The sequence below is a fragment of the Haemaphysalis longicornis genome, unplaced genomic scaffold (assembly GCF_048455015.1).
Source record: "Haemaphysalis longicornis isolate Haplotype H1 unplaced genomic scaffold, Haemaphysalis longicornis Haplotype H1 scaffold_2, whole genome shotgun sequence".
Lineage (NCBI taxonomy): Eukaryota > Metazoa > Arthropoda > Arachnida > Ixodida > Ixodidae > Haemaphysalis > Haemaphysalis longicornis.
Genome location: NW_027526295.1, coordinates 87,076,329 through 87,102,471, shown reverse-complemented (window position 1 = coordinate 87,102,471; position 26,143 = coordinate 87,076,329).

The following is a 26,143-nucleotide window of genomic DNA, read 5'->3' as shown; positions in this document are numbered from 1 at the left end:
GACGAACCGCTCATCGCCCAACGCACTTAAGGTAAAGCGTTCCTGTGCATTGAAACTACGTAATACGCGAGGATATTCTGACTACTCAGTGCTTGTTCAAGCAGTATTAACGTTTCTTTGCGCTTTCATGTACGCTCTTGCAACGCCGCCACTATATGTGGCACCGGTTTGCAAGCACATAAAAACCGCTTTTGGTACTTTATAAAAATATTGTTTGGGGGACGGTGGAATCTACAGAGAGACACTGCGCTCTATGATGCCGTGTAAATTGTTGGAAATGGCAATGCATCTTTTTCGCACTTTGGTTTCCCAGGTCAAAATAGATAAATAGTTGTGTTTTGTTATACCTAATCGCAGGGTCAAAGTGACTAATTCGTTCGGGATAGAAATTCCCTATCGCACGAATATTAATGGATTTTTTAAATTACCCTTTCAAGCCTTGATTTATCACAGAATTGTTCTTTGTAAAATGCATTTCGGTAGGCGTCAGTACAAAGTTGCTGCTTTTACAACGCAATTCTCTTGGCTTTCGTATAGGAAGAACTTGAATTAATTTAAATGCTGTGAACTCCCATAAAACAAACTTGGATAAGATGAATTCTCTCTAATATCAAGAAACGTGGGAACGTTTCTTTGGTTTCCATAATCCCAATGCAACAATAGGTGTGCTAAGACGAACAGCGTTGCACACAGTCTTAGGTTAAGACGAACTTTTGCAGGTACCGCCATTGGTCGCGATTTTCGGAAGTGAACATGGCAGATTTAGCGGGGTGCAGCCGGGCATACACGCGATAAGAAGGAAAGAAGAAAATGATAACGACAGCGCCAAGCTAATTCACCCCACGAAGGAAGGAAGGGAGCGAGAACAAAAACCACGCGGAAAAATCTACCACTTCTCTCACCCTGGCACCCATGGAGCAAGCGGCATTCCAAAGAAAACAAGAGCGAGGGTGAGTTCTGAGGCGGCTCGGCTCTGGAGCAGATAGGCGCCCAAAAAGAAAGGCAAAAAAAACCCTGCAGAAATTCATGGAATCCTCTACTAATGCATACCATTCCTATGCCGCTAGTCTTCAGCCTGACCTTTTATAGCCAATTTTTTGGTTTTTGTAAATTCTGTCCCCACAATTATCTTCATATACGCTATAACAACGATTACAGGCAAACTTTCGCGAAACCTGCATTGTTACTGGAAAATAGGGCATTGCATGGTATGCAATTTTCCGCAATATTCTTTATGTTTGCTTATCTTCACTGTTTTTCAAAATTTTGCTTGGCCGCTGATCTCCATTTACGCTCTTATAGCGACTACATGTGAAACTTTCGCCCAATCTGCATAATCGTGGAAAGGCAGGGCGTTACACTGTCCCGCATTTCCCGTATTTTTCTATATTTTTCTTATTTTTAGTGTTTCGGAATTTGGTTCCACCAATTATCTCTATTTACGCCATTGTACCGGTTGCATTTGGAATATTTCAAAATCTGCATTACTGTGTAAATGCAGGGCGTTACACTGTCTGTAATTTCCAGTTTTTGTATTTTATTAGTTTCTAAAAATTTGATGCCACCAATTATCACCATTACACTAATATAACAATTGCATTGGAACTTCAGCAAAATATACATTGTTGTGGAAATGCAGTGCCTTGTAGGGTTTGCCATTTTCGATAGTTTTCTGTCTTTTCTGATTTTCTGATTTCTCAAAATTATTTTCGGTCATTTATCTCTATTTACGCTATCATACCGATTGCATTTGGTATTTTTGCGAAATCTGCATTATTCTGCAAAGTCAGGACGTTACACGGTTCGCCATTTTCCGCAGTTTTTATATACTCTATATTTTCGCAGTTTTTCAAAATTTTGTTCAAAGAAATATCTGTTTACCCTCAATTACTGGTGAAACTTCGACAAAATCTGCATTATTGTTGAAATGTTTGCCATTTACCGCAATTTTTTTTATTTTTCTAATTTTTTTATGTTTTCGAAACTTCGTTCGAAAAATTATCTGTATTTACGCGGTTATAACGAGTATATTTAGAACTTTGCAAAATCTAAAATATCGTGGAAATGCAGCGCGTAACAGGGTTGGCCATTTTTCGTGATTTTTTGTTTTCCTTGTTTTTTTATGTTTCGATATTTTTTTCAACCAATTTTATCATTTATGCTTACACAGAAAAGCCCGTTATTTCGAACTTGTAGGGCCCATAAAATTCTTTGAATTAGCGGGCGGGCCCTAGTATGAATGGACATCACACCACACTGCGTGGGAAGAACCCAAAGAAGCAACCTATGGACTCGTAACAGCGAAATAGGCGCTACTACACGTTTGTAGACGGGGATTTCGTAAACAATGTTTATTGGGCTCGAACATGACTGGGACAGTCAACGAGGCGCCGGTGACGAAGCGCAGATGCAACGAATGACACACAAGAAACTGGCTAACCGCCATGACACAAACAAAACCAGGACTACAACGATTAACGACATCGCATATACTACAGCTAAGCTGGTTCTTCACGCTGCGTAAACGCAGGCCCACATAAGCGCCCGTGGCACAACAAAGTTTTGCATTCGCCAGAGCACTGCTGCCGGCGGCGCGGTGCTATCTACGCAAGCGAAATAAGCTGTCTCAAGCACGGAGCTGCGTAGAGCGTACGCTACGCTATTGTTTTTTTGTTTCGTTGTTTTGCATCTCGGGTAAATTTGGTCTGGTTTGGATTTGCAACACATTGTACTCACTCTGGGATGACTTATTCGGCGACAAGCGATGGAAACCAGGGTTCCAAGTTCGAATTAACCTTTCCTGATGCCGACGCATTCGAAGTATCGGAAGTTTTCCCACGTAGAAATATACAGGGATCAGCCTGTACCAGGGCGTCAGTTGGAATTAACCCGAAGTTTGAATTACCGACCTTTTTCTGTGGAATGATTACAGGTGGAACTCCCGAAAAATCGGCATTACTGTGTACATCCTGGGCGTTATACGATTTGCTATGTTTGCTATTTTTATGTTTCCGTGTTTTTTTTAAATTGCGTTTGACCAGTTATCTCAAAGCTATTATAGCGATTACAGGTGGAACTTTTCGGGAAATCTACAATATTTTGAAAATGTCCGACGTAAGACTGTTTGCCGATATCGGTCGTAGTTTACAGTCTATCATTTTAAACTTTCAAGAATTACTTTCACAAATTATCTCCATTTCTGTTTTTATAACGATTACAGGTGGAACTTCCGCGAAATTTGCATTATTGTGGAAATGCAGTGCGTTACATGGTTCACTCTTTTCCGTAAGTTTTTTAGTTTCTTTTCTTATTTGCGTATATTTTTCAAACTTTTCTTCGACCAGTTGTCTCGATTTGTGGTAATATTTCCATTAAAGAGGGAACTTCTGCGAAATCTGCATTATGGTCGACATGCAGGGCACTGCGCTATTTACCTATTTTTGTACTTTTTAAAATTTTTGTCATTTTTTTATTTTTTTAGAAATTTCGTGCGAACACTAATTTATATTTACGTTACTATAACATTTAAAGGTGGAACTTCCCCGATATTTTCATTTTTGAGGACTTGCAGGGCGTTACACTGTCCAGGCTATGTGGGTCGTTGGTAAAGAATACAACGCAAAAAAAGAGCGATGACAGCCTTGCTGTTCACGAACGTAGCAGCTCTCGCGAGTGTCACAAACGACCGGCCAGGCCCGGAATTTTTTCACTAGGGCGGCAGACATGAATGTTTTCCCGGCAGTGGACGGCCAATTTTTTTTTGTTGCGCGGCTGCAACTGGGTCACGCCGTCTGCTTTTCCTGTGTTCGTTATACTCTGCCTTTCGTTGATACTGCTCCGAAGGGGGTACGTGGCGGGGTTGCGGCAGTGCTAGCTCGCGACTGTCTTGATTTCTAGGGAGGAGACGTACGTGCACCACGGCAAACCGGTATGGTTCAGCTCGGGCTGCCCCCACGATTAGGAGTAGGTGACGTCACAATCGGGGGTTCAGCCCCGCACTCGCAGATTCGGCGTGGTTGCGGGCGCCCAGGGAAAGAAGAAACCAATTCATACGGCGGAGGTGAAAATGTGCGGGACAGTCGGGCAATCGGGCGAAGTTTATTAAAGGGTGTGAAGCGGGAGCTGGTGGCAGTCGGTTGGAGGTATATGAACGTGCAAAACGCCGGGGAGGCACCAGGGGTGACTTGGTTTTTAGCGGAAGTTCGTCGGTAGGCCCGCGGCGGTACGACCAGCGCCTCGTTGTCGCTGGTCACAAGGTCGCAGATTGTGGTTAGATGTGTGTTGACAAATTCCTGAAATGACTCAGGTTATTGCAAAGTCCAGACTTATCCAGGATGACGATAAAACACAGAAATCACGAGCGTGCGATGCTTTCAATACAGTTTACAAAAAATACCTGTCTGGATAGTTGCAGGCGACACTGAAAACTTCAGATCTGCTTAGAATAGCAAACCCAAAATTTCTCTCTTTTATGTGCACGCCCGCACACCGTACACCGCATACGGTGTGTACACCGTATGTACACCGTAGCCAGGAGGGGTGAATTCCGCATCATTATTGTCTCCACTTAACCAGGTATATGTGATCCCAATTTCCTGATGCGCGTATACAAAGAGACAAGCGATAAGCAAATAGGAAACCGGTTAGGGTACCTTCTGGCAATATTCGTGAGTATTGAAAGCTGTTTGAGTCATTCATCCGGTCGTACAGAGGCATATGACGGCTGATAACCGTTAGGAGACGATAACCTAGCGGCTTTAGAATCCAGCTACGCGTGCGTTATTGTACGCCACATTTTCTTACAACAGAAGCTTCCTCATTTATAAGGAACAGCATCAAATATAGGGTAAATCCTCAATTTAAACGTGGAGCTGTCATTTGGGAAGCAGGTGGGTGCATTTTGTATCTTCTTACCGATGGTGCAAACCCTGCGAAAAATCTCTTACAACCGAACACAAGTCTCTTACGTTTGGTTGTACAACACAATCTTAAGCGACGAGAAAAGGACACTACACGAGCTTTTACTATGAACTGATGTTTTATAGAAAATCAGCATAACCTACAAAAAGATGAGCCTGCGCATAAGCACAGCCGTGACGCCGACCGCGCACGCAACACACACCCCCACATACAGAACAGAAGCTCCAGTGCTGTCAAAATGAGAAAACTAAGTATCCAGGAAAAACCCTGAGGGCGAGGTAATGAACGTGTCAGAATTCTTTTTATCAAGAAGGCTTCTGAAATATCCCTCGCGCGCACGTCTTTTTGCGCCAACAGAACACCTGTGCGGTTAAACTAGGAGTGACAACCATGCTTAGAGCAATGTGCCAAAAGGGGAGACGTAGGCGTGCCCTTATGTTTTGGGATGTTCACCAGGCGCTCACTGACGGACCGCCCTTCCTGTCCAATGTATACATTATCACACTACAGGAGTATGCACAACGGAACGTTGATTTTGCATTCAAGAACCTGTAGCTGGTGTTGATGCGATGACCGTGTTTTTTGTCATGTAACTTCCTGTCCATCGAGGGCCTAAGCGTTTCTGACGCATTCTTTGCCGAAAAAACGTCCCCGTAAGTTTTCCAGCTATATTTCTGTCCCATACAAAAAGTTTTGCAGATAGGAAAACCCCAATGGTCTGGTGGATTTGTTTTGCTTTCTTAATCATCCAGAATTCGTGATATTGAGAAAACCTTCTTAGCCGCAGAAAAAGCGCATGATGCAGGAAACCTGTCTGTTTTATTCTGATAACTTGGCAGGCAAAACTGGAACCCATACTGTTAACACACAACGTCATCACCGACGAATGCAAAGACTCTGCAAACATTTACGAACGGAGCATCGCCTTTAGGTTTACTATCGGAGAAAGGAGTGGAATGCAAGGCTAAGTCCTTACACACCTCCTGAACCAGTTGTGAACCGATTTGAACATTTTCGTGATGCTTAACTGCACTGAACGAATTTTCTGCTGTCTCATTTGAAAGTGCTTATGTCAGGTGTGGAAGAAATATAACTGTAGCTTCTCATTTATAATAGTTCTCCTTTGTTAGTAATAACTGATACTTTGTGCTCTTGGTTGGGCAGTCCAACGTACAATGGCAGCAATGGTTCCGGTTAAACAGTACATGACCACGTTAAATACAATACTTCCCAATTCGGTTAATCTAAACTAAAAGAAAAAGGAATGAATGGCTCATGGGAAGCCGACCTACGTATGTAGAATGCCATTGGAAGACCAAAAAACCTTTTTAACTCTCTCCCAGTCAAATCAGACAAGTTCTGGTAAGTCAATTCCACTGTGTACATCATAGCAGGACACTTCGGGATAGTGAAAAAAAAAAAAACTTTTTCACCTCTTGTTACTAACATGAACAATCGTAGACGTCTGATGAGAAGTATGTCTAGGTCATCAATATAAGGCCTGCAAGCTCATCTTCCGTGCAAGGTGTAACAGTCAGTGGACTGCATGACCGAAGTTATCAGCATACGACATACAAGTCATGTGCGTCATTCTAACCTAAACGAGACAAAACCATGTTAAGCAAAGTGCTGTGTGCACTCAAAGCTACAATATGACATCTTCTCGAAAACCACATGAACCTCCACGTCAACACGTCCTAAGTGCCTAGGACAGCACGGTGACAACGTACACAATCAAGCTTCTAAAAAAACCGTTCTCTCTTCGGACGTACATCTCGTTAACGGCCGGTTGATGTTATTCATCAGAGATTGCATTGAAGGAATCACAGGCAACAGCAGTAATATTAACCGAAATATAGAGAAATTATTATGTCCAAACCATAAAATTATGTTTACTGTGTTATTCATCACACTCATCAACAGCAGCATACTCGGGTCTACTGTAGTGCAAAAGACTCTACCACTGACTTCCAATCGCTCTTGTCCTGCGCCGCTCGAGCCCACTGTTACCACCGAATTTTTCTTCTTTATCCCTCCACCTTGTTATTGGCGTTAACCTTCTTGCAGACCATTCCCTCGGCATCCAATCTCTTACACTAATTTTCCACCCTTTCTCGGTTTCTCTGACTAAATGGCCCGCCAATGTCCATTTCTTTTTGTTTACCAGAACAATGACATCATCTACTCAAGTTTATTGTCTGATCTAGGAAGATCGTTTGTGGTCCATAATTTTTGCTCCTGTCCTTAACCGTTCTAAGGCCCGTCGAGACGATAAAATATTGCTTTCCATTTCCTTAGTAAGCCGCGACGTTTCAGCTCCGTATGTCGTCACCGGCAATATGCAGTGGTTGTACATTTTTTTTCTATCACCGGTAAGGTGGCTTCATTAATTGGGAGTGCTTTCCGAGTGCCTGACTGCTTATACCTAAGATGCAACGGTTTTCGCTCTCATGGTTGGGTGAGCACTAACCATTTGCCCGAAGAAGGTATATTTATGACTTCTGGCGTTCATTTCTAAGCTGAAGAGGGCTTTTTTTGCGGGCTTATTTCTCACTACTTTAGTTTTATTCAGATTTAGTTTTAGCCCCATGGCCATAATTTTGTGGTATAGTTCCTGAAGTATTGTTTGCAAGTATTTTTCAGTCTAACTTAGCCTTACAATGTGGCCCACGAACCTAAAATGACAGAATTAATCTCCGCTTATCATTTATCCTGTGTTGTCCCAGTCAAGCGTTGTGAATACCCCCTCTAAATGTGAAGTGAACAGTTTTGGCGAGATGGGATTTTCTTTTGCTGCTCTCTTTTAGTTCGCTAATTTATTGCTTTGCTTGTTGTCTTGTCCTGACCGTCTATCTCTTATCTATGTCGTCTAGAAGTATTCTGTAGGTTGCTACTATTCCACTGTTTTAATGTTTTAGCCCGGCTGAGGTGCGTACTGAGTATAACTCTTTCTCATTATCTGTAAATTCTATGTGAAGGGGCTTGATCTATTCTGCGAATTTTTCTATCACTTCGCTCCTAACAGAAATGTGATCTATGGTTGAGTAGCATTTCCTAAACCCATCCTGCAGTCTGGAATGTTGGGAATCCAGGCTGTCACCCACGTGGGTAACTAACTTTGGTAAACATTTTTTTTAAAACACAGAGATTAGGCTGATGGGTCTGCCACTCCTGGGGTCCTTGGTATGTCGCCTTTTATGAATTTCAATACGTTTCCAGTTTTTTCAGGCTATGGGCACTTTTCGAGTCCTTAATCATGCCAGTAAGAGTAAAGCAAGCTATTGCAGTACAATACGTCCTACCGCCATCAAAAGATCGATGGTTGTGCCGTCACCACCTGAAACTTTCCCTCGTTTCTTGCCCTAGAGAGCATTTCTTTCTGCCTCTTCAGAGACTTGTGAGACACCGCAACTTAAGCTCTTACTCCAAGCGGTTCCACTTGTTCTAACCTCACTGGCATACAGACTGGTGTAGAATCGTTTCTACTACCTTATCTTGCCCATGCTGTGCGTAGTTTTACCCCGGCCATAAGAATTGCGTGCAACCTGTTGCTGCCGATGTCAATCTTCTACTTTGTTCCTTTCAAGGTTCCTCCAATTTTCAGCGTTTGCTAGATCCATGCCGTGGTATATGCATGAATGTTATTTGTTTTATTTATTTTAATCAATCTAGACAGCTCTGCTAACTCAATGTGATTCACAGTACTTGACACTTTCATGTTCTTACGTTCTTCGAATATTTCCTTCATTTCCTTAGCCAGTTCTTTAGTTTTTTTTGCTACATGCTGCTTCTCTCACAGCTGATAAAAATTCTGTGAATGCCGTTGTTAGGTTGCTGTGTTTCTGGCTACACTATCCTCCTTCTAGTTTTGGTAGGGAAATTTGTTTTGAAGAGTTATTTTACTCCTCCGTCCTGGCTCTCACAAACTCCATGCTAGATGTCTTACTTTTGAAGAGTTTCCTGCGCTTTTGAGATTCCGCCTCACCTTGCATATAAACATCCCATTGTTGCTACTCCGAAAGTTACATGCTAATATTTTAACCTCAGAAAACTTTTTTACGCACTGCAAAATGAAAAACTATTCCTTTGCTTCGTCCAGAGGAGTTTTCTTGTTACATAGGTAATATGCTGAATTCTGCGCTAGAATAAAGCGCGTAAAATCGCTTAGGAAAACGTCAAAGACGCTAGTCACCGTAAATGCATATATAAAACAAAACACAAAACCCTGAAATAAATGTCACTATAGTTACGGTCCTCGTACGTTTTCTTCATCACCAGGCATCATCGCTCTAAGCCGGAGTTCTGACTCGCCAAAATAATTATTTGTTATTACAAATTGCGGAAAGAACGTCCACCCGCCTTCGCTGAGTTTTGTCAAGCTTTCACTACACAGAAAACTGACGTTTCCAAGATGGGTCTGAGCGAAAGAAAGGGAAATGTGACGATTAGCCCTGAATGGCCTGGCGCACAACGTTTTACGGAATCGGAGCATTTGAAACGGAGCAAAAGAACAATAAAAATTTATTTATTTAGCCATAATATCACGCCATTTCAAGGAAACACAAAATGAGTGGACTTGCCCTTTCTCATTTTTTTTTCCTCTGCAGGTCTGCCTATCTATTTTTATCTGAATTGTATACAGAACAACAGTAGTTATTAGACCAACAAAATAACAACAAGAAGTATTGCAATAATACTCCGTAAAATCTGCAATCTACGTAAAACCCACTCCACCGTGGTTACCCCAAGGATAGGTTGCACGAGGTTGGTAGCACACTACCTACTGCTTTACTGCAATCGACCACGGCCTAAGTACATTTCATGCGTCCATAATGTTCATGAATTGTTCTTAAAATTTGGCATCTAGAATATTTCCTATACGAGTTCACTACCTATTCCGGGGGCATTGCATATGTAACATCCTTATTCTGGCTTGTTTTTCCCACCAGAATAGCGGGTAAAAGTGTAATGCAGACGTCCTTTTAGAACAGTTCTTCAGAACGCAAAAACTACGTAATACATCGCGCCATGATTGCTGTGGTGTATTTTACTGCTGTTTTATTTCTTAACAGGGGAGCTAAAAACAGTAACCATCGTTTTTCAGAAGTTTACTCGTTTTTACCATCATTAAAACATTAGCAGCAGAGCCACTTACGGAGACAATACAAATATTTTTGTCAATAATTCGCGTAAGTAGGATTCCCCAAGCCAGTCCCAATAACGCTCGCGCTAGATTCTCGTGTATTATATCTACGATGGTCTATGCCACCACCAACCGGAGGAACGTTAACATTCTAGTAAGAGCTTGTTATCAGAAAGGCGATTGGAAATTTTTCCATTGCCTTTGTTGTGGTCATTGCAACTGAAAGCACAGATAATGTACCGTGATTGTGAGGTCGCGCATTGAAAGAATTTAGAAGCGTCATGCTGTTTTGATGGAAGACAAACAGCTTTTACTCCGATTTTCTTGCTTTATGCTTATATACTTCCTATACCAGCCACAGCTAGGGGACAAGCATTTCAGTTTTGTTCCTTGGAAAACGTTGTTCGTGCGGTTGTAAGTAGTACATTATGTAGCATTGGGTATTGCAGGTACCGTAAAAATATAAAACCGTTACTGAAGCTTCATTTTTCTCTCTTCGAATCTAACGTGTAAACCCACTAGGTTCCTTTCCTCGGATAGGTGTTTATTTTAAAACCACAAAGCTATTTGGCTACGAAGCTGTTTCTTTGTACCATAGAAGTCAACGTATATAGCGTTTGAAACTTCACGAAGCAGTTAACACGACGAACAAAAAATGTGCGAGGATAATGTTGTTGACTTGGGCATTGCACTCTCTTTCCTATGGAAAATTTACATGGATAACGTCAGGTTTCACTGGTGAAAAATTCTAAACATGTCTCTACAAATCTAGTAAATACAGAAGTGAAAATTCTGTTTTATTTTCATTACGAATCGTGGATGCGCATATTATCTTCTTAGTCCAGCGCTATTTACACTGAATTCATGAGTAGGACATGATTTGATTTCGACAGTTTTAATGAATGTATAGTTCAGAACTTGTGGTCTTGCAGAGTGGGTGTTGTTATTTTTCTCAACTTTTACTCAAATGGGTCAACCAATTGACCTTTCCTTTGAAAAAATTTAGAATTTGATATTTTATCCTTCTTGGACAAATATGAGCCATGTGTAGTTTTTGGATGGCTGTTCACCGTAACGGGTTCTTTAGAGCAGAAAAAACAGTTGGTAGTGGTTCAGTCGTTGAGAAACAGATTTAGGTTGGTGTGTTATTGAGGCCACAACAGTGAAGTTCAAGCTTTGGATATGGATCATGCATTGGTCTCCATGAGGAAAAGTTTACGTTTTCGGGACTACTGGAAAAGAACATTCGTTCAATTCGCCTTTGTGTCAATATGAAAATATTGTAGGCAAGGTAAATATTTATATACTAACATATAGTATTTCCCAATACAAATCTATTCGACTATGGACACTGATCACTTCATAAAAATTGTGCGTAGTGCAAATGCAAATGATCGTATGGCTGTGCTCAAGAAATGTACGTTGGTAGAACAAAAGTATCTAACTACAAAATAAGGAGAACAAACCTTCTATAGAAACATTGTGGAACTTGTTGTGCAGACATATTTGTCTGTGTTAAACTATGCAAGTTCAAGTGGAAGCTTCAGAATGTTTTATACCAAACATAAAAATTGCACAATCTCTACTCTGTGGATGATGGCAAGAGTGCGGAGTACGGGGACTCGAAATAACATTGAAGTTAAGCCCCGAGTGACATATGATTTGCGCCCCGGCAGTCATTGAATTGTAGCCTTGAGTTGCACCTTGATCATTCCCTAAATGAAACTGCAGCTCACTGCTCAAATCAAGTTCCGCTTGATCTTCGCTTGATTGTGGTGTGCGCACGGATGGTCGCCGTCGGAGATTGGGAGGTCCTAAGGTACTCCAAACGTTTATCGCGAGGGGGTGCGCGTTTGACTCTCGGGTATTCACGGTAGTAGCCAAATGGATAAGACGACTTATATTACCTCTGTCTGGTATACCAGACACAGGCTCGAATCCTTCCGGTGCCTGTATGATTTTTTGCGATTACAAATGCTATGTGCAGGGATGCGGATGGACATTATGCGGTCCTAAGGTACCCCGTACCTAAAAAAGCAAGCTCGAATGCTTTCAGAAGAATTAATTGCTGAAATGCAGCAAAGATGGGAAGCTTTGTATAAGTTCCTGTCCAATTTTAACAAAACAAAGGCCCGACTTGTTCATGTCAGCTTTACCCTAATGGCGCATCTTCTATTTCACTAGAAATTTTGGAAACTTCCACAACAAGAAATCCTGCCATCTCCACGAAGTGAACGATGATGAGAGGGCAAAGCTAACATGCTTATCGGTAAAACCGTGAAATATTCGCCCACACATCATATAAAGGCTCGTCACGTCAAGCTTGCCAATGCTTCGTTGACAAGCCCGTCGACGACGTCGATGTGTGTGGTGATTATGTAGGACTTGTTTGGGACGATGATAATCTCCATGGGTAAGTTGGCGAATTCGGTGTGTGACATTTTAGCCACCTTGGCCGTCGCTTCTGCAAAGCCTCTTGTGTCGCGTACCCCCGGTACGTGTGTCGCGTACCGCCGGTACGTGGGGCAATAAAGGCCAATACACTCCAAAATTATGGCACCATATCACCACGTTTTTGTGTGTGGAAGACCACTCCAGCATAGTAGTCGCACGTCACACACGCATTCGCGGTACTGAAAATTGCCTTCCCAAAATTGAATCGCTTTGTTCACCCATATGTGTGCACCAAACCATTTGTCCTTACCCCCGAAGCTCTCAGTTCTACGAACATCACGTTAATGTATTCTTGGTAGTAGAAGTTATGAGCCCAAGGGGCGAGTTTTAGGCGAGCCCAATCCTGAATTAAGACTACTCCATCCGCCAACATTCACAGTTATCCGCTATAAATCCAAGGTTGCGTACTCTCATTTACCCTGTTCAATCGTGGGCTTACCTCTCTGAACAAACCATTGTCCGAGATCTTCCACCTGCAGTAGCTGCCCTGTGAGAATGAAATTGCAGACCTTTGTACTCACGGGTCTCTGGAAGAGGTGCAACTGCAATAAAATTAGGTGTGAACCTCATTTCTTCAGTCATTGTTTGCAAAGCCATGCCAACTGCTCCAGGGAAATGTGGGCTGTTCCCTCCTGCTTCACCAGATTGCCCTGTAACCAGGACGCCGTGGCGGTATCACCAGGTGACCGACAACCGACCACTGACGAGACTGTACACTCGAACTAACTGAAAAGCTTGTGCGAAACGTTAACTGCGCTGTCCGTAACTGTGCTGACGCTTCGGTACGTTTTGTGATCAACTACCAGTGGGCGTACAGCCAGCTGGACCCCCTCCACAGTGGCGCGAAGCTCCAGCGCTGTGGCGGTCAGTGGTATGGTCATCTTGAAGGTGCGGGTTGTATCTACGGCCGGTGCGTGTGTAACGGTGGCGAGAAGCGCCGTTTGTAAATGGCGCAGCCAAAAAGCAGCCACGAAGACAGAAAGTGCCGTTGAGCCTTCTGTGTTCAAGGGAGTTGCGGTGACCGAAGGAACATGTCACTGCTATCGGTAAATTCCCTGGTGACGTGGATTGGGTGTTGGCCGTTGCTCAGTAATGAGCTCATCCTCATAAGGTGAAATGTGCTTGTGTATGGTTGGCGCAGACGTGTCGAAATGCTCACCGGCATGGCACAGTAAGCGGCGGCCTCGGCGAGTGAGATTGCGACGGTCCTTCCCCCCCCCTCTGCCCTGGATTGGATTATGCTTTCGAGAGTGGGAAGACCAGCGTATCGAGAGAGCTCCTCAATCCGTGTGTGTCGTGGAAGCACAGTTATAGCTCGAAGCGCTTCCCGGTAAAGGGCTTCGAGCTGGTGGGTCTCGTGTTCGGTGAGGGAATAGCAGATGGCGCCATATGTGGCTTTGGACACAAGTACACTTTGTACTAAACGCCGACCTACGTCCTGCGATTCCCCACCAAAAGTGTTGGAGATTTGGCGAATGAGGTGCAGGAGGCTACGCCACTGCTGCCGAAGTTTCTTGATCCATTCTGTAGCTCCACCGTATCCAGCAATTATACTATTTCAAGGGACATCCACACACTACTCTACACGTACCCCTGCCATCTCAGGCTGGCGTGGGTAAGGCGGAATGCGCTCCTCGCTCACATTGCAGCAGATATGGCTTGTCACCCGACGTATATTCCTCGGCTGCTGGCAATGTTAACAACTGGTCTGATAGAAAAATTTCTCCAACGGAAGGACGATCTGCGTCGCGCCACACGTGCCCTCATCCCACCGTGTGCAACGGACCTCCCCAGTAACTTGCTCTGGGAAGAGGTGCCCCGTTCGGTGACACGTGCCCCCTCTGCACTGCTCCGGCCGAAGAAGCTGATGCGGCCCACCTCATATGGGCGTGTCCTTCACTGGCCTCAGCCAGAAAGCGACACCTGAGAGGCACAGGCCTCCATCGTAGAAGACCCCCCCCCCCCTTGACCTTCAGCGGTGGCTCTGGGACCCCACCACCGCTCCTTTCTTGACTTTCTTCAAGAGACGGGTGCCCATGTATATTTGTAAATGAGGTATTTTTATGCCAACGGGCATTCTATCGCAAATAAAAAAAGAAATGTGCTTTTTCTTTATTTCCGTCACTCTTATGAACTGTCAGGAAACGTACTGCTGTTTTTTCTTCGTGGTACCCCGTTGCCCGAGCCTCATCTTTTGAGGCTCTGGGTATTCCCCCAAGGCCATTCCGCCACTAGTACTGTGAAGTCCACGATCGCCAAATACCGACGTGTTACTCACTTGATCTTACCGACGGTCTAGCGGCGCAGATGCTGTTCATAATATAATTATGAAACGAAGCAGGGCTGCGCCAGCCTAGCGATACTACCCTAGCTTGTTCCGCGCACTTGCGCGTTTGGGCTGTAATCAATGCGTTGAACCGGCAACCGGATCTGTGGCTCCTATGTCGTGTCCCCTATATTCTAGGGCTTTGCCCCCAAGGGTCCACATTATCTGACACGCCGACCGTAACTTTGAAATGGAGCGGCACAATAATGACAATGTAGGTATTTTTTTGTTGGGGGGTCCCGTGCAAGGACTGGTGACTATAAATAACACCCTATGTCCTCTCTTGGCTGCTCTGCCGCCTACGGGGAATTATTATTTGTCAAAACGTCTTATGTCAATATAGATGCGGATGACTTCAGAGTCTGGCACAATGGATACCATACAAAGCGGTTCTATGTAACAGCAAAATATACTGTTTCGCCTTCCCAAACATTCCTTTTGACGCCGGGGCTTTCGCTTTTCGTGCTTTGTTATGGTGAAGGATTTGTGAGTGGTCCCAACGGCGTTTTGTCAAAAACTAAAGTATCTCCACATACACCCTTTGGCCGAAGAAAAGGCTGTGTAAATGATCTAGAGACACTCGGTGCGTGAAACCAGCCTTGCATTGTGTAAAAACAATTATTTGTAAATCCCAAGAAAGGAACGGTTCTCGATAATTCATACATGCATTGATTGTGACGCAGGAGTATATTATTTTGCTTCATGTTATATACAGCGTATCGCTATACGTTTGGATCGTATGTAGATACCTTTATTCAGTACGGGAAAAGTCGGGGCATGGGTTCGTTCTTCGTTTGAGGTGTGGATCTTTGAAGGTTTAGCGATCGATTGGACGTACTTTTACATAGGTCGGAAGCACTTTAGCGAAGCATGTGACAGACGTTTCACGCCGTTTTGATGTTAGAAAACGGTCGTACGTTTCTCAACTCTCCTTAAGAAGGGATGTTAATTTTTATTTCTATTTCCTGGTGTGCGGCACCTGTCCGCGCGTCTCAGAAAATGGTCCTGAACGGCATTCGCTTTTAACGAGCCAGTAACGTACAATCTCTGGGCATCGTTCTCGACTACACTCCGCCTTGCTGAAGGCTGTAGACTGTTTGGTTTATGGCTTCCAAACCAAATGTACTTAGTAGACTTTATAATTTGACGTGAGGAAATCACCCAACCCCAAAGCCTGAGTTGAAGAAAGCTATAATTTTGCACTGCAAGGTTATTTGGCTGCCTGTAATATCCGCTTCAGATAATGAGTGCTTGAAACGATATTATAGGATAGGTTTCAGGCATTCCTCAAGCAGCCTGGTATTTGTCCCGAACAACATTCTCCACCAGTCAAAGTCAGTAACTGTCAATCTCCACGCTTCTCAACGATTGCCTTTGGAAGTGATGCGCATCGCAGAAACCAGCGCTGAATTACTGTTACTTCGGCCCATACTATTAAAAGAAGAACCTCCCACACATGCAATGGTAAATACCCTCAGCTTGTGGTGCTCCCGATGACCAAGAACAATGACTGCTTTTGATCCGTGTTGCTTATACTACAGTGTGAATTATGCACTGGCATTAGGCCACATTCGCTAAAAGCAATGTCTCCTATTTGCAAAGCCACATCAATAATGATGTAGAGCTTGAGCATTTGGAAAGTAAATACGGTGATTCTTTGCCTTTATACCCTTTACTCTCTCTTTTACCTCAGTGTCTCATTTTCTCAGACGCCAAGGCCGTGATTCGAGCTCTTCTTGACTATATTCGTGGCGACCTGCCAAAAACAGTTAGCTTCTCTCGTCTTCCTGACACAATACGTCGTGGGTCCACCAATTACCCCCAATGTATAGATCAAGAACAGGTTTTAAGTCATATTTCGTAACACGGTAGTCTGCGTGGATACGTAACAAATGTTGATGGACAGCATTATTGCGCTGTCAATTGCAGTTGCCTGTTCCGACTAATACCCACAACCGTACCTATGACAAGATAATTTCAAAAACACAAAGAACTTTCAGTGATTAAAAGCTAGGGCCGCTTGTTAGCAGTAACAAAACAGTTACAATAAACACTTCGGGGAAGGTTTGCTTTTTACAACACATCGTTGCTTGCTTTAAAATTTGGAGTTATCTTCTGTAACAACCATAAACTACGAGCTACTGGAATTAAGGTGACTATAACTTTTTATTGTGCTTTTCATACCTAGGTAATGATTGCGTTTTTTACTGACTAAAAAAACTTGGGAAACCCTCAGCGGCGCAATTTAGTGCTGCACGCGGGAAGTTGGAAGTGCCTACACTTCCAAAGCAAAGACATAAAACTCACGACGCCAAACAGTACGCGACGACGGAGCTAACGCCTTCATTAATTCAGAAATACGCAAAATGCTCAATTTGTTCATGTAAAACAGAATGCGCGCCCTTTTGCTGTTGCACTTGTGGTCCATAAAGATGTAGGTGCAGTTGAAGATGGAGTAAGAATGCCATGTCTTTGTTTGACTGGCTGTCAGCAGGCCGCTGGCGTATATTTTCTTCCATCCAGACGCCGTGCTGTGACCCTCGTAGTTTCCTTTGCTGCGCTTATTTTTGGAGCGCAGTGAAAAATGCATCTGTGCAACCTGAGGGGTAAGTTCACGAAGCCGCTAGTTTAATCAATATAGGATTGGCTTGTAAAGTGGGCCCTTTTGATAATTCTTACACTTACGTGCGTCTTGTACGCCGCAAATATTACAACTAAATTTTCTCTCTATAGCCTCTTTACTTTTTGCTAAATCATGTCAACAAATCACGTCTACAGAAAAACGAAACAGACGTCACGTGCTACAGCAAAATTTTTATTCCGTGCGATAGTGGAAACGCATATCGCTGCAACAGTGGATGCATCCTCAGGATTGTTTCATTTTGCTTTCTGCTTGGCGCTACTTGACAACCGTTCCTTTTACTTTTTTGGACATTGATGCGTTTCTGTGGTTAGCCTTAAGGCACATTCCTACTGGCGATTCGCCTCGTCGCGCGATGAAAAGCGACGTCGCAAAGCGACGAGCCGGCCGTCGCTTTTCGTCGTTTTCCGACGGTGGAGCAGATCGCTCTCGGTCAGAATTCCTTCGTCACGCGAAGGCCCCGCAAAACCGGTAAGCCAATCACGGCCGCGGAGTAGGCTGACGTAGCCGGAAACGACACGTTTCTTTACATCCGGTATGCAAACGCTGCGGGCGGGCGGGCGAGTACGAGCCGCCGCCGCCACCGCCGCTGGCTCGCTCGGCCAGGCGCTTGGCCCGCTATCGCTGTACCCGCCGGGTCGGGCCGGCAAGCAACTTCCCGTGTGCATCGGTTCTTTGGTCAGTGGCTTCAGCGTACGCGTGCACTAATCAACGAATAGCGTGGAGAAGCGTGTGCATTTCTTCGTGTAATAATATGTTGAAAAGAGCCTTGTTGAGTTTGTTATTTTCTGCTCCTCCCGCAACCCGCAAATGCTTTCGGCATTGCTCCAGGTTAGTAGCATGTGTTTTAGTTTGATTTCTACCTGCTTTTGTCGCGTAACATCATTTTCTTTGACCTCGAATGGTTGACGCACCAAGGAGGTCGTACAAGTCGGGAAGCAGCTGCGCTGAACGCAGTCGCATCATCGCTCATCCAAAGTGCGAACACCACCTTAGGGCCTCAGCGCGCGACGAGGGAAATCGCCAGTGGGAATGTGCCTGTACCCGCAAAAACTGAGTCGCAAACGTGGAAGCCCATGCTGCGTAACAGTATTAGTGCATGATTCTGAAGCAGTCTCCGAAAAATAATGCCTTAAATTGCCTCTTTCGTACTATCTGACTGTTCAATAGAATAGCGCAAAAGCATTTGTTGCTCCTGTCTTGAGCCGTATTAATCAGCCGAATTATGTCAGAATTTTTGTTCTGAGTAACCTTAGTAGAGCACTTATAATTTCAAGACTTTCCATAACGGATGAAAATTCGGCAGTTTGATATACCACTCGCAGGCAAAGAGATTACTTCTATAGCCCACGTTTTATTCAGAGACATCGTTAGGCATATTGTTCACCACCTGTCAAAAACTAAACTTGTGGCAATGGGCACGAGACCATCTGAAGTCATGTAAACTGACGAGCAGTTGCAGGTTGATGTGACGAATTAATAAAGCAAAGGCTTTCCTAATAGGACCGACGGCGTCCTTTCATAAAACTAACGCATTTCTTCATGGACCAGTTGGCCGTCCGGAAAGCTCCGATAACCATGGTATGCGCGAGGAACCGCACTTCCACTGCGCCAAAACAGTTAGTTGAAAATGGCGACAAACGACCGAATCTAGAAAAGCAATACACGCATCGATCATAAAGAAACAATAAAATAGTTTACCTTTGTCTTATAAACCATGTGTCGGTATACATTCAGATGGTTAGTGGTGGTAAAATGTTTCCTTAATGGTAAACACATCATTCCATGGGTGCGTGTTTCTTTGAGATTTGGGTATATGCAGGTTTTGCGATCGATTGGACGCACTCCCAGCGAAGGTTCCACGCACTTTTAGGTTAGAAAGCTTTTGCACTTTGCAAATTTTTAATGAAGGGATATTATGCTTTTCAAGTCATTGAACAAAAACGTGCGGAACATAATTGTTAGGAGGCGGCCAGAAGGAAGTCGGATAAAAGAAAATATATGCGTAATTTTGGCATTGTTCTTCTTTACATGCACTTTCGCACAGCTTATAAAACGTTGCTTGCGTTAATTACGTCTTCGTCGCCTTTGTTGGGTAAAATCCGTTGGACATACTCAATAAACGTCAACTGTTTTTTGTCGGCATAAGGCGAAAAACAGACGTGCGGCGTAAAATAGCTTGCGGTGATTTTTAAATGTCAAGAAGGACTACTTAAGTAAATAAACATCTTTCGTGACCTTGAGCACAACAGCACAACACGCACAGAAACTTGAATACGCATTGCATCCGATGCGGCTTCTTGGCCGACTAGAGAATTATGTATGATTTGCCGTGGACAAAATGATACGCACCCGAATGGCACTTCGAAGCCAGAGGTCTGGAAGGAGCGGAAGTACGTAATTACGTCTTCTGTAATACTTCCAAAACAATTTGGAATCATTGGCATGACGTCAACAGCGTAAGTTCGCCTTCTGGATGAAATGTCAACCCACAGATACACGATTATCACGTCTGCTATCAGTCATTTGGAGCTATCAATTTGGGTATCCATGTTTTTGCTACCAATTGGTTCTTCTTCCCAGTTTTGAACATTTTCAATTTGTACCCGATACAGGAGATCACTGACCGGGTACGTTATTATAGGATATGAAAACCCAAGGGAGTGTCAATTTGTTTGTACTTTTTACTGTCCTTTACAAATATGCATACAAAATTTTATCCAGTACACGTTCTGGTTTGGTATTTTTATAGGTTACAGTGAAAGCATGAACTTTAGTTAGTAAGGTGCACTGCTTACTAAAGCGTTGTATTTAGTCTCTCGGTGTTTATATACGTACCAGAGGCTTACCAGGCCGGCGGCAAAAAGTACCTATTTGAAAATGTTCGTCTCATTTCAGCCGTTGATTCTTACTTACATCTTAGGAGCATCCGCTCAGGAGAACAGCAATTCTGCGAGTCTAGAGCCACAATGTTCTGCAGAAGACTGTGAAAGAGACGGTTGGAACGTAAGTCAATTTTCAAGCCTCCAGATCATGGAAGACTCTATCACGTGGTACAAAATTTTTCAGTTAAATAATTAACACAAAATTAATGTATGTACATGCGCATTATAAGAGCCTTGGTTATCATAATTGTTAAAGAGAAAGTTGGAGGGGAAATATTTATTTCACTAAGCGAATTGCGTCCGAAAGCCGGGGTTAAAGTTACTTCCCTTATCGCCCCTACCGAGTAACAAAATGCACACTTTCGCTCACGCTACCCTAAGACGTTTAACCGGTGCCCCGCCCCCCGACTCCCCCCCTCCCCTCCCCCCGCTGCATCTTATTTTTCTCATATCTTTCGGCATCATATGTATCAGTACTGCGACATACCCCCTTTGAGTTTCTTGTATGATCCTTTCCTGTTAAAACGCTCTGTCACCACCTTCTGCAGTATACCTACCTCGCTACTTTTACGAATCACCGGTTTTGCGTTTTGCTTGCGCGATTCTCGCTTTCGTCAAATCCTTGCGAGGGGCGTAGCAGCTTTCGTGTCTTGGCAGTGACAGTCTCTGTCAGTTAGTGTACTGAAAAGGCCTACCGGCTGGGCACAAGCCATCCCTTAAACAAACCTTGCCTCACAGTTCTTAAAACACATTATAATATTTTTTTACGGGAAAATGGAACACGTTATAATTTAGAGCCTTCACACTAAATGTATGACTTTGAAAAAAGCACGCAAGATGGTGGGGGCGTAAAACACCGGTCCATACAATAAAAAACGAAGACTGTACCTTACGATAGAACAATGAATAAACCGCGGACACTCTTGGGTGGTTCGTCAGTGGAAGAATCATGTAAATGGCACTAGTTGCTTTGACTTCTGCATCGGATAAAGAACGAATCAGGCAGCCTAAGGGGGGCGTGTACAGACACACCGCAATAAACGTTGCAACCGTTAATCAGCAACGCGAATTGAGTGCGGCCGACAGAAACGAAATGATCATGTCGAAGCATGATCCTACAAAGGGTGACACGTGATCACCTAAGGGAGGATGGAGGGGCCCGCAAAACCTTTCCCTCTATAAGCAAAGAGTGAGCACTCGAAGAATACGTCCCCAGTCCTCATAGCAGAGGCCTAGTGAAGTACTTTGGCTAGTTGGTCGATGATATTAGAGATGCATAGCGCAATGAAAAGACGAATAAAAAAGAATGCACGAGGACAAAGCGCGAGGACATAGCAGAGCGAGTCTTGCTCATGGTTCAGAAATCTCTGATGTGAGCCGTGCATAAGCGCACAGTCAAGATTTCCAAATATGTCCCCGAGGTTCTCGCCGAGCACTGGCCCACACCTTTGCTTAGAGCTAGAAAACCCTACCCTGCCCGTTTCAGTGCTACTACATGATTTTACGTTCTGAGCAATCTATCGAGCCAGGCAGCCTCGACAACGCTGGTCATATTCGAGCGCACGCTCGCCACACTGTCATTGTGAACGTAGATGATCGGGCGAACGACGCGATAAAGTTCTTGTCGGCCTACTTCCATTACCTTGTACCGCTTCAGACACATATCTGCTGATGACAATTATGGACTTTGCCCAGAATAACTATTCCAATAATAAAATATCGCATTATCTCTATCCAACACGCCAAATTAAAGAGAGAATTTGTCTGTCGGTGAAAAATAAAGCGATACATTTATTTATACATCGTAATCACGAAACTGGTAGAATAACGGGAAAACGTACCTATCTTATGTTTTGCAGTATCTAGCTGCAGACAGGGTAGTGCGCTCAACTGCAATTTTAGGGCGTTTTATAGGTGTGCGTGTGCGTACACAGTAAAGACTTCTCTCCAGCACCCCCTGCCGCAACTCATTTTCTAATAAATCAGTTGTTAGGGTTACAAAGGAGCTGCTCTTTTTGCGAATGTTGGATCCGGTATCGTGCTAATATCGCGCTGGTGATGCATTATGAAGACAATTTATTGATAATTGATTTATTGATTGAGTGATTGTGCGGTTTAATGTTCCCACGCTACAAACGCGATGACGCAGGCTGTAATGGAGTGCTCCGGTTTAGTTTTGACCACCTAACCATCAAGGGAACCGAAATCTCAAACACATGGGCATTGTAAAGAGAAAGATCAAAATGCCAATGTTTAGGGTGACAGTGTAGAGCTACATTATGCTTTTTCTACAGCGTCCGCAATGTTACCTGTGAGGTTGAACTCATACTCCCTTTCCTATTCATGTTTGTGAGTAACATCAGCGAAGAAACGTCGCACCTTTGTCGTGTATAGAGACAGAAGCCGTGACTTGTCTAAAAGGCACTCCCGTTTTCTGCACAGAAAGAGCAACGTCTCTTGTTTGTTTGTCAGTGTGTGATTTCTTCGAATTTTTTCGTTCCATGACGCCGCACTCTAAGAAATCGGGGGAGTAGTTCAAGAGTCCAACAGTCATTGCACTCCTGCAAGCGTTGGCGCGCTCCCCTCGAAAGCTGCGGGGAGTTGGATGCAATGTTCGCTCCCATGAGGAGGAAAAGCAAAACTGACAACGTACTCTTCTCGTGCGCGGCGGAGTGCAGCCCCAGTTCCGCTCCCGCACCAGTGAAGAGTAAAGCTGTACATCGTCTCCTCTCTTCAGTACGAAGAGTAACATTGCAATTTCATTCTTGTCCAGTGCGGCAGTACGCATGGAGATGCACTCCTACCATTTACGCACACCAATTCATCAGCGATGTTTTACGTATATATTATATAAAGCAGTTGTGTAAAAAGAGCCCGAGTGAGTCCGCCACGCATTCTAAACGTGCAAAAATATGAATTCGTGTAACGATTGCTCGCAGCGTTCAATGACATGAATGGAGCAAGCTTAACAAAACTAAAAAAAACGCAAGTCTCGATTTGGTTTTGTTTCTTTGTTTCGTTTTTTCCTCTGTCATGGCTTAGTTATCGACATTTAAAAAGTTGACATACTATCTATCATAACAGGTGCGCACCACGGAGGAAAGAATACTGCGCACCGATTTCAGCGATTACGCCGATTACACTGAGGGCATCCCAGCGGCTGCACGGCGGTGGACGCCGCGTCTCCGTAGTTCAGCCCGACGAAGATACGGCGTACTACCGCGGAGGATTTTCCGCCACGCGATCTCGCGTCTACGGTGAAAACCGACACAGGCGGCGGTGCACCCGCAAGGACCGGGCAAGCGACGACTGATCGCGCCAGACCGTGATGTCCCGCCAGCGCGGAACACAGGGCTGCGCTTTGTAAACTATGTGCTACGCACGAAGTGGACTTTCAAACAGACGCTTCATCCAACATGGGAAGTTCGACCTGCCCTTATCGTCCTACTTGCTTGAACACAGTACGACGCGTGCTCGCATCGAATAGGAGAAACTAGGTTTTGAGAATTAAAGGTGTAATTATTGAGAAAACTGAGGTTACAGTGGATCAGGACAGAAGAGCACGGGGAGAAAACGTCTGACGCGGTGCGCAGGCGTGGAGCGACTCTCCTCGGCGAACAGCACACACACGCCCCACGCAAGCCTCCAAAGCTCTCACTCGTTGTTTCTCACTCTCACTCTCACTCACTCTCACTCGTTGTTTCTCAAAGCTCTCACTCGAAGTATACTTCCTTGAACGCGGTGCGACGCGTGCTCACCAACTGCTAACTGCTTGCATTCCTGTGCGTCAGCGTTAGATCACGAACACTTAAGCAAGCCGTATTATAGTTCGTTCGTGAGTGCGTGCGTGCGTGCGTGGAACTAGATTTTATTTCGGACGGACATCACAGCTGCGGCGGCGCAGAGGCCGATACCGGAACTATGTGCACTGTGTAGCGATGCGCGCGCTTTGGCCGGACTGCATTCGCGGCCGTCGCAGGCTTCGTGCCTTGAGCCTGGGATCTTTCGCAGCTGTGACGACCTTGGATTTATCTACCGGACGAAGAAACGCTGGCGAGAAGTAGAGGTAAGCCATTAGTTAACCCCGTATTCTTGTCTTGTGTAATTAAGGAAGCAGAGTTGCTCTCTAACTTCGGTCCGCGGAAGCGGTTATTCCTAACGTTTTCGTGACTCATTTGGACCGTTTCTTAGATTTGAAGGGCGGCTTTTGTACCCGTGTGAAAACAGCGTCGAGTCTTGCACCGTTTGAATCCCTTTGATTCGTGAAGTGTTGGTATCCTAGCCAAATGTTTTCGCAGGTAAGGAGCACGGTCGCGCGAGTGGTCGCAGCGCTACCCTGTATTCTTACCTCGGCGGCTAGGGTTAGAGTTGCTGCCGTGCAATAGCTGTGGCTACCTGCGCCGCTCCAAAGAATTGTGTACAATAGGCTGAGTGATAGGAGCGCGTCTAGGGCGTGCCAGTCACTAAAATTACAATAATTTTAGTGACCGCCCCGCGTACAGCAGCAGACTCAAATGCTGTCCAGACAGGTTTTTTGCGTTTTGATTGGTGGCAGGATGGACGGAGACGGGACTTTTCGGGGGGTACGCCCCGCACGGTTAAGGGGTAACTACATGCGTCTAAGCCGATGAGGGACGCGAGAAACCTCGCTCATTGGGTACGGCAAACAGGTATTGTGGGCGACACAGACAAAAGTTTTTTTACACAGGCCACTGACGGCGGCAACTGCGGCAGGCGACGGGCCGTCGCCATCGCGGGCTTATACCGGCCATAAGCAGCCCACAAGCGAGCGGCAGCAACGACAACGAATGGCATTGGCAGCAATGCATTATTTTTTTGTTCGTTTGTCGCTGTCGCCCACATTTGTTGTACCCATTACGTTACTTTTTTCGCGTCGATTGTCGCCGTCGCTGCATGTTGTTTAATGTTCGAGCGTTCTGGTCGTTCAATAATGAGCCTATTGGTTCTCATCAAATGTTGCAATCTGCAGCGTGCATGCAACGAAGCTTACTCTAGAATGAAGAAAACAGTAGCTATATGACCTATTAGCAACTTTTCCACGTTGTACTTGTGAACGTATGTACTTGTGAACGCTGTACTTGTGGCCGTACGTTGCAGTCGGCTGAGGGCAAAATCCAATAGAAATTAATCAGGGATTATAACCTTACAAAAATAGTTATCTGTGCTTAAATTTTGTGCAATGTTTTTATACCGGGAACGCTAGCGGGGTAAACAATAGAAGCTACGGACACATAAGCACTAATGGGTTTGGGGCGTATTGCGTAGGCAGACAGCTGTAGGGCGCGCTCTCTGACATGACATTGGCCAAGTGGCACAATGAGCGTGGCTGCATCCAGGGTCACCGCACATTCGCATGTAGACTGGTGGCTGCGCCAAGCAGTATTGCATTCCAATACGGGTTCAATGCGTTCTCTCGGCGCAAAGACTAATCTATCACGTCCTCAAACTCGTCAATTTTTTTTTATTGTAGCACTTATCTTTGCTGTCCCTCTCTTTCTGCCTATGTAGGAACCACGGGGAGATGGTGCTTGCCCGAAGGTTTTTTTAGAGAGAGAGAGAGAGAGAGAGAGAGAGAAAGAAAGAGAGAGAGAGAGAGAGAGAGAGAGAGAGAGAGAGAGAGAGAGAGAGAGAGAGAGAGAGAGAGAGAGAGAGAGATCCCCGTGGCGTCAGCAGGAGTGGCCGTCGCATTCAAGACACTTCTCCTCACATCCTTGGACATCGTGGATGGGTTTTCATTGCTGCTGTCTGTGTTT